The following is a 10,384-nucleotide window of genomic DNA, read 5'->3' as shown; positions in this document are numbered from 1 at the left end:
ATCCATTCACTACACCAAATCCAGGATGAAGGTGAGGATGGGGGGAAATCAGAGGGATATGATAGGGGAGGTGATTATAAGCCAGTGGTTCTCAAACCTGGCTGCACATGAGAATCATCTCGGGAGCTCTTAAAAATCCAGATGTCCAAACCAAACTCCAGACAAATCCCATCAAGCTCCCTGAGGGTATCAGTGGTTGTCTAAGCCCCCCAGGTGCTTTCGACGTGCAGCCAGCTCGCAGAACCGCTGGCGTCAGTCGGGACGAGTTATTGGTAACTTTCTATTGTCTTAGGATAGTGGTGGGTTCAAGTCTGTTCATTCTCTTAGTGTGTTTTATAACTCGCATGTGTTACGTGTATTATCTTATGTATCAACTATTCCGTTAAAAAAATAAAAACATCCGCTCTTTGATTCATGCTCTTTTCATATTCCCATTCTTGTCTTCATTTACTCTCTCCTTCATTCCTTCCTCCCTTTATTCCATTCTGTTTTCCCGGATGCAGCATAATGTCCAGTTGAACAGTGTGGCCTCTGTTGCAACCTCCACCATGCTAGTCATGTGGTCTTGGACAGGTCACTTCATCACTCTGTGCCTCAGTGTCCTCGTCTGTGAAATGAGAATGTTAAAGTAATTGAAAAAGGAGGCCGTGAGACTGGGGAGGCTCTGATGCCTCCGTAGCCTATGCAAGCCAACCTAAACTGAGGCCAGAGCCAATGCACTCGAATCCGAGAAAATGAAACTTACCAATCACCAACAGCCAGCTAGGCATTCCCAAACAAGGCAACCCCTTAAGCGATAGCCAATCAAATGATTTCCTTGCTTTCACATCTTCTTTCTAAAAACCTCTCTCCTAGATTCTGCCAGTAGAGCGCTCCTGACCACCTTTTCTTTGGTGCTGCCTGATTCAAATCAGTAAGTCTTGAAAATTTTACTGTGCTTCAGTTTAGCGTTTAAAAAGAATACCATCAGGGCTGCTTTCTAGGGTTGCCCTTGTGAGAGGAAATGAAGGTTTAAATGGAGAGGGCCCAGCAGCAGAGCACCTGGTGCATCTCAGGTGAGCACTGTCTCTCACATCCCCCTTTACTTGACACATGTTTACTCAGCATCTGCCCTGCCTCGTGCATGAGATTCCCCAGGGTTAGCCTCCGATTGGTCCCAACCCCTTTGGCCAAGGTCACGGCCACTCTTCCATACTGTGTCCCCAGTGGAGAAGGGAAGCAGCCACCCACTCTGATCAACCCAGCCAGAGCTGCCCACACAACAAAAGAGCCCAATAAATAAATACTTGTTGATGGGCCTCCTTGAGTGTGGTAGGAACTTTAGAAACATGTGAATTGTATTGTGGGAGGCTTGCCTTCAGGTCCTGATTTTGTGCCTCTTGGGCAAGGGCCTTCCACTCCCTGGGCCTCAGTTGCCTCATCTGTATAATGGCCTTAAAGGACCAAACAAGCTCCACTACTGGGATCAAGGGCCTAGGGCTTGACTGGCCTAGTCCTGGAAGCTTGAGGCCCCAGGCCATAGCCTCTGGGCCTCTTCTTCTGGGATGGCACTTGCCCAAGGAACCACAGCTTGTAGGTGGTAGAGCCAGGACTTGAACCCAGCTCTGTCTGATTCCAGGGCCTGAACACTCTCTGAAGCACCGAGAGGGTAGGGATCATTACCTTCCCTGCTGTGGCTCCAGTGCCTGGCACAATGTAGGCACTTAATAAATATTCGTCGAGAATGAATGAGTAGATTCCCCCCAACTTGAGTCCCTTCTTTTTCTCCAAAAGAAAAAGGGAAAGATGGTATTGAAAGACAACAAAAAGAAAGACATAAAGGGACTAACATTGTTTGAATACCCACCATGTGTCAGATGCTTTTAGATGTAGTTTCTTGTTTAAGCTTCCCTCCAACATGTGAGGTTCCTGCCTGCATTTTGCAGATGAGGAAACTGAGACTCTGAGATCTCAAGCAACTCTCTTGAGGTCACACGGCAAGGACGACAAGAGCCAGGATTTACACCCAAACTCCAGAGCTTGTAAATCTCTTTTCAGTCTGCTTTTCCAGCAGCTTGTGACTTGCAGATGTAGCTCTTAGAAGAGGCCACCAGATGTGGGCCAGCTGGGCCATATAAAAAGTTCAGCATTATTAAATATTTAGTGACAGTTTGATGACTACGGCCCACAGTGGACTAGGAGGGAAAGCCTTGGCAGGCAACTATCGAGGTGGACGCTGCATGCACTGGGCCCTGGGCCAGCGCACCATTCCTTGGGGCTGTTCTTGGACTTGCCTTTGGGTGTCCTGGCATGGGAGGAGAAAACAGGATTGGGGAGGTGGCATGAAGACACGGGAGCAGCTCCCTATTAGCTGAAACGTGACAGACTCGCTTGATGCAGGGCTGCCACAAACCTTCAATTTGTAAAGAACACAGTATCTGTGAAGCGCAGTAGAGCGAGATCTGCCTGTACTAATTTGCTCACCACCAGTTGATAAACACGTAGCCATTCTCCCAGTTTCCCTGCTTGAGCTGCACACTGATTGGGGTGGGGTGTCTACTCCTCTCTGCATGTGGCTCGGGAGTAAATCCTGATTCGTCTAAGTCAGCTATGTTGGAGCCATGCCCTTGCCTGGGCTGGCGGTGGGCTTGGGGCCCAGTCCTGCCCAATGACATTTAAGGGCACATCGCCTGGGGGTAAGGGGTGGTGGTTTTGCTGGGTCTGTGGGAGACCTGTGGTACTGCTGCGGCCCTCCTCTCCGGGAGGAAGCCCCTGACACAGCTGACCATGACCTTCGCAGGGCAGGAACAGAAGAATCTGGTCCTTGATGGTGATGTCAAATATGGAATTAACCCGCCAAGTGGGCCCCCACCCCATAGCTTGGGATTCCTTTTTTTTTCTTTTAAGATTTTTCTTTTCACTATTTTTTATGGTAAAACAGCATACAACCTGAGATCTACCCTCTTAAAAAATCTTTACGTGTACGGTACAGAGTTGTTAATGGATACAGAAAACGTGATCTATACATACAATGGGATTCCTTTTTAGAAGGTAAAATAAAGAGTCTTGTTGCTTAAATAATTTTTCAGTCAGCAGGAAGTACTCCCATACACAGACTTTTCTAGAGCAGCATTGCTCAAAGTACAATTCTTTTTGTTTTAATACATGACATTTTTGGGGGTAAAATACACATAAAAATCAACATTTTAACCATTTTTAAGTGTACAATTCAGTGGCATTAAGTATATTCATAATATTGTACAACCATCTCAAAGTGTGATTTTTTTTTCTGTTTCAACTTTTTAATGTAAAAAAATCAGGTCATGGAAATATAAATCATCATCCTCATCATTCGGCAGCACACATCACACTGTGGGCATGGATATTTCCATGTATTATTGGCAAGAGAAACCACAAGAAAACAAAATAACTATTCAAACACTCCTTTCCCCAGGCAGGTTGGCAGTCAGCTGTGGCCCACATACACAAGAGAATTCCAGAAGAATGCTGTTCCCGGCGGTACGGCAGGGGCATGGATTAGCGTGGCTGTTCTAACTCTGATCTTTCAGCGCTCGGGCTGGTTTCCTTTCCCACGGCTGAACTTCTGAAGACAGGCCTCACCACGTGCAAATGGCACACTTTCTAGAAAACAGGTGGTGTATGAGACCCTCGCTTTTAGAATCAAAGTGTAATTCTTGGGCCATGACAACAGCTGGGGAAGGGATGTCAGAGGTTCTTCCCTAGCTCCCTCTGGGGGGTGAGGCCCCCAAACACATCTCTGTGACAAGTTCCCCCTGCTGGATCTGATGTCGCCACAGCTGGAAAACCACCTGGGCCAGTGTGGTGGAGCTCACCCCATCCAAATTCCTCCGTTTATACAGGGGGCTGAGGCCCAGAGATGGAGAGGTCATGCCCAAATGAGGTAAGTGGCAGAGCCAGTGTCTCTAGTGAGAGCAGCTGGTGGCCTCAGCATGTGGAGGTGGAAACAGAAGCTGCAAAGAAGAGAAGACTTGGCCGGCACCTGCTTAGCACTTACTGAACGTCTACTGTCCTGTGTGACTCCCCCTTGTCCTCAGTGTCTCTAGGAACTATGGGTTATCGCAACTCCACTTTTCAGATGGGGAAACTGAGGCTTAGCGTGGTTGGCCTGTATGGTGTAAGTCAGATCTCACCACCCCAGAGCCCATGCCGGTTCCATCCTGCTGGGCTGTCAGATCTGGGCACAGTCCACCGAGATGGGGCCTCAAGCCAGTCCTGTGTTTTCCATGCCTTTCCCGAACATGGGCACCCACTGGCCATGCCTGGATGGCAGAGAGCCTCCACTTCCTAAGTTCCTAAGTTCAAGGTGACTGGTGGATGGTGTCGGGGCAGCTCCCTTCTCTGCTTAACCTTGAGCCTTCCTCGGCTCCCCATGTCCTTCCACGTGAAGCCACACCGTGAACAAGCCACTGGACCTGGCACGGTCTGGGCCCTGGCCAATTCCACCAACCACACTAGCATTTTCTTTAAGTCTCACGGCCAATGTTTCTGCTGTGCTGTTCCCTCTGCCTAGAAGGCTGTTTCCCCTTCTAACTCTTCCTCATCCTTCAGGTCTTGGTGTAAATGCCCCTTCCTCTGAGAAACCCTCCCCCAGCCCCTCTGACTGGGTCAGGTCGCCTGGCCTCAGAACACACTGGATTTTTCCTCCATAGTGTTCACTGCAGTGTTAAAGAAATAATTTAAAAAATTAACATCCTGCCCACACTAGACCGTGAACTTCATGAAAGCCAGGAACCTGGCTGCCTGGTTCCTGCTGTGTGTCCCAGCCTCTGCTCTACTGCTTGGTACACAGTGGGTGCTTAATAAATACCTAGAGAGTGGGTGAATGAAACTATGGCAAGTGGGGCACTATGTCCTCATAGTCGGTGGGGGAGCGGGGACGTGGGCTAGAGGGCCACACCTCTGCTGGAGAGGTTTGCTGCAGAATCTGGACAGTGTACAGGACTGGTTCCTAAAAATTCAGTGCGACCTCTGTTGAGCAGGCACCTGGGACGTTCCCAGACTCCTCTATTGAGTTTCAGGAGCCTTTGTCCCCGAGAAAAGCTTTGCCACTCGTCCTGTCCACCGAGGTGTGCCTCCACTCCACACTCACTGGGACAGTAAAGTTACTGGGCTGGGTCCTGCAACAAAGCCAGCTGCCAGGGGGCAGTAGGAGTGAGGGACACATCCCGAGAGCCACTAGCGGAATTAGAAGGTAGAAGGGACTTTTTTTTTTATGGCCTCAGCTTAGCTTATTTATTTTATTTTTAAAAAATTTTTATTGGAGTATAGTTGATTTACAATGTTGTGTTAGTTTCAGGTGTACAGCAAAGTGAATCAGTTATACATATAGATATATCCACTCTTTTTTAGATTCTATTCCCATATAGGCCATTACAGAGTACTGAGTAGAGTTCCCTGTGCTATACAGCAGTTTCTTATAGTTATCTATTTTATATATAGCAGTGTGTATATGTCAGTCCCAATCTTCCAATTTATCCCTCCCCCCCTGCAGAGGGGGCTTTTGAAATCATCATGCTGGACCCATTCACTCAACACATGGGGAAACTGAGGCTCACAAAGGGACGTAGAGTCTGGAAACCAGTCAACAAGAGTCAGGGTACCCTGAGAGGTGGGCCTGGGTGCTTTCACTCTACTTCCACCCAGAATTACTGAGAGCTGGGGAGGGCATTTCTAGAACCATCAACATCCTCACCTTCAGCATCCCCATGTGACATATGCCGAGTGCCAACCTGTGTCCCAGGTGGATCCTTAAATTCTTAGGTGCCGTCTCCTTGAATATTCTCAGTACTTTGAAGGAGGGGCTATTAGGATACCCATTTTACAGATGTGGAAACCGAGGCTCAGAGAGATTATGTTCTTTGCCCAAGGTCACACAGCTGGAAGTGGTAGAGCTACTAATAGCAATGGTACTTTGTTGTGACACTGTCTTCGGTCAGTGACATGGTTGGGTTTCCTTATAGCATTTTTTCCCCTGAGGCTGCCCCTATAGGTAGAAGATGAGGTGGCATTTCTCCCTTTACTCTGTGCTGTTTACATGCCCAAAATACTATGTTCATGCAGCAACTGAAAAAAAAGTTCAAATATTTAGCTGTAGTATGCGGTGCTGTTTTCCTGGGATGGCAGGGAGTGGGCCTGCTGGTGTGTGTCGCCTCTGCGTTAATTAGGAAGAAGCGGCAGACGGGCTCCGCGAAACAGCAAGGCGGGTTGGCATGGCAGCTCTTCACACCCAGGGGAGTTGGCTCAACAAAGCCAATTTGGCACATTTAATCCTGCTGAAAACCTGGCAGTTGGGGAGGTGACATCACTGGAATCAATTACCCCCACAATTGCCAGTCCTGGGTAGAAATAACTCAAGAAATCAATTCGTAATAACCACGCCATTCATCGAGGGCTGCCTGCCTGCCAAGTCACCAACTGCCTGATTTATATTAACCCGTTAAACCCCACATCAGCCCTGAGAGGCAGTTACCATTATTACTCTCCTCGTTTTACAGGTGGGATAACTGAGGCTCAGAGAGGGGAAGTGTGGTAGGCTCAGTAATGGCCCTCAAAGAGATCAGGCGCTAATCCCTGGAGGCCCTCAGTGTGACCTGATTTGGAAGAGGGGTCTTTGCAGATGTGATTAAGGACCTTGAGATGGAGAGATCATCCTGGATTATCTGAGTGGGCCCTAAATGCCATCACAGGTGACATAAGAGAGAGGTGGGGGACTTCCCTGGCGGTCCAGTGGTTAAGACTCCGCACTTCCACTGCAGGGGGCATGGGTTCAATCCCTGGTCAGGGAACTAAGATCCCGCAAGCCTTGTGGCGCGGCCAAAAGAAAAAAAAAGAAAGAAAAGGAAAAAAAGAGAGAGAGACAGAGAGAGACTTCACACAGAGGAGAAGGCCATGTGAAGACAGAGGCAGAGACTGGAGTGATGCAGCCACAAGCCCAGGGGACCTGGAGGCACCAGAAGCTGGACGAGGCCAGAGACAGATTCTCCTCTAGAGCCCTCCTAGGGGGTGCAGTGATGCTGACACCTTGATTTTGCTCCAGTGATACAGGTTTCAGGCTCCAGACTGTGGGAGTATAAATTTCGGTTGTTTTAAACCACAAGGTTTGTGATCATTTGTTACAGCAGCCACAGGAAACTCATACAGAAAATGACTTGTCCACGCCCAAATAGCTATAAAGTGGAGGTGTGGGGCTTGAAACATAGTAAGTGCTCAATAAATGTTACCTGTTATTATTATTATGACCAGGTGCACGTGGGGAGGCTGATTTATAGGATGAAATGTCCGAAAGACCATGAACATGGTCTACTTTATCCATCCCAACAGTCTGAGTAACCTGGATTTGATGATTCAGTTTGGGAAGAAGCTATTGACACGGGGTGGAGTGGGATCAGGAAAATGATGCAACTTTGTAGCATGAACACCTCACGCCCACTGAGTCAATGCCAAGCACTAGGATTAACTCCACTGGCCAAGCTGGTCCCACAAATCGATTTGAGAGCAGCTGTGCAGCCAATGGAGCAAGTGTGATGGCCCAACAATTCAAAAAGATGAGGTGGCTCCTCTGTGTCTGGCAGTATTTCCCCCAGGACACTTTATTTGTTGTTGATTACAACCTCTGTCCTCTTTGGTTCAGAGTAAACACTCAACCCATATGTATTGAGTGTGTGAAGTCTGCCCCATTACAGTAAGCTACAGGCAGGGATTGATGGCTTATAGCTAAAGCCAGCTGGCTAAAGGTCTATGTGGTTCCTCCCCTTTTCCTCCCCTCCCCTCCCCTCCCCTCCCCTCCCCTTCCCTTTCCTTCCCTTCCCTTCCCTTCCCGTCCCTTCTATTCTTTAACAATTTGATCCATTAGGTGGGTCCCAGCAAGGTAAACATCAGCAATGGGGGGAGGGGGAGAGGGTACATGCTGGTCCACAGAGGGGTGTCATAGCCCAAAAGGGATAAGAAGTGTGTCTGCATGGGGAGAGGGTGGCCCAGCACAGGAGGCCAGAGCTTGCATGAGTAAGAAGGTCACCCTCATGGAAAGGCAGCTTGGTATGTGGTGTCAGAACTTGAGTGGGGTGTAGAGGGTATCCTTGTTGGGGGGAGGGCAGCATCAACAATAAGAAATTGTTACATATGGGGAGTTGGTCAAATAAGTGAACACACTGAAAACAATAAGAATACTAGGTTTCTCACTGTCCGAGCAGTGAGTTACCAGTATGGAAAGACTAGAATTAACCCTTTGGAGTTAGGCTGGAACTGGATCTATTAGGGAGAACTCATGGTTTTAAATATCGATAAAAGACTATAGAAATAAATATAGATATAAATGTGTGTGTGTATAACTCAGTCCACTGATAGAATCTAGGGGCAGTGAAACCCCCCAAACCATAAGCACATCTAGATCTTGGTTTCTAAATACCATTCTCTACTAAAAGGAACCTGGGTTCTACGGAGAAATGGCTGATTTCAGAGCTAGGGCAGAGAAAGCACAAGATGAGCCTGGAATATCTTGTGTCAAACAGTAAGGAAGTGTTTAAAGAATGATGGAGACATGTCAAAAGGACACAGAAGCCAGATTAAAGGGGCTATCATGGACCAAATCTAGGATACACTGGGCACCCAAATAAATAATAACAGTAATGGATTGTAACCCATGGAACTGAGAGTCTGTACTGATGGAAATAAATAAATGGAAAGTTTGATGAGAGATGGAATATTTACCTAGTCTCAGAGTACCTCCCTATGAAATATTTATTAATTTCAAAGGGGAAAAGAAGAAATTCAGAGTGAGAAGCCTGGAAGACACCATCTTATTCAAGTGATCACAATTAACATCATCCATAATTGGAAAAATTGAAGTCACCTATCATCTGTTATGATGCAATAAGGACACAGCATCACTTCTGTGATATTTCATGATATACAGAATCCACAACTTGCATCTAATCTATGATGCATGGTCTGAACCTAATTGAGAGGAAACATCAGACAAACGTAAACTGAGGGACATTCCCCAAAGCAACTGCCCTGCCTCTTCAAAAGAGTCCAGGTCACGAGAGCCAAACAAAGACTGGGGAATGTTCCAGACTGAAGGGGACTCAAGAGACAGGACCATTACATGCAACATGAGATCCTGAACTGGACCCTTTTGCCACAAAGGACATCCTTTGGACAAATGGCAAAAGTTGATGAGCTCTGAGTATTAGATACATTAAAAATGTATCAGTGTTGGGGGCTTCCCGGGGGCTTCCCTGGTGGTGCAGTGGTTGAGAATCTGCCTGCTAATGCAGGGGACACGGGTTCGAGCCCTGGTCTGGGAAGATCCCACATGCCACGGAGCAACTAGGCCCGTGAGCCACAACTAGTGAGCCTATGCGTCTGGAACCTGTGCTCCGCAGCAAGAGAGGCCGCGATAGTGAGAGGCCCGCGCACCGCGATGAAGAGTGGCCCCTGCTTGCCACAACTAGAGAAAGTCCTCGCACAGAAACAAAGACCCAACACAGCCAAAAATAAATAAATAAATTTAAAAAAAATGTATCAGTGTTAATTTTCTGCATTGATGGATGTATTGCGATTCTGTAGGAGAGCATCCTTGTTTGGAGGAAATACACGTTAAAGTATTAGGGTGATGGGGCATTGTGTCAGCAACTTAGGCTCAAATGATTCAGGAACAAAAAGCTATTTGAATTGTACACCTAACTTCTATGTAAGTTTGAGATCGTGTCAAAAGAAAGAAGAAAAAAAATGTTTTGTGTTGCTCACATAGTGTTAAAAAAGTTTTTTAAAATTAGTTGCCAACATCTAAAAATCAAGAGTTTTTGCCCTCAACTCTAGGTTTCTGACTTCCCTTGAGAAATCTGAAAAGCTAGCAACTCTGAGAATGAGTTGGGCCACGGTGCCCTTTAGATGGTCTTTGTGATCCCCAGTTCTCCACAGTCCCCTCCACTCCTTACTGTGTAACCCTCAGCCCACAGCATCTATTTATGCTTCCAGCCTGGCCCCTGGGACCAGCCCAACCCCTGTCATAAGCTATGGGAATCCATAGAGCAGGCACTTAAAACATTTGTTGGATGGATGGAAGAATTTTCAAGACATCGCATTAACCCAGAGCCTCAACCTATCTCAGCACCTCAAACCCACGTTCCATGGCAAGACAATTCTTCCAGACTTGAATTTTTTATATCAGCCATAATCTCTGGTGGTTTGGCTGCGATGGAGCAAGTTGAGAAATCAGGGCATTGTCTGAGGCTGGAGGTCCCCATGCGGGTTGTGATCTTTCTGTGGAATTAATGGCAGTGTCTGAAATGTAGGTGGGGTTCTGGCACTGGGTCAAAGTGCTGGGAGGGCTGGTGAGGGAGGCTTCAAGGAGATGGTATCT

The sequence above is a fragment of the Balaenoptera borealis genome (assembly GCF_965194805.1).
Source record: "Balaenoptera borealis genome assembly, chromosome: 14".
Lineage (NCBI taxonomy): Eukaryota > Metazoa > Chordata > Mammalia > Artiodactyla > Balaenopteridae > Balaenoptera > Balaenoptera borealis.
This window is presented reverse-complemented; position numbering follows the sequence as displayed.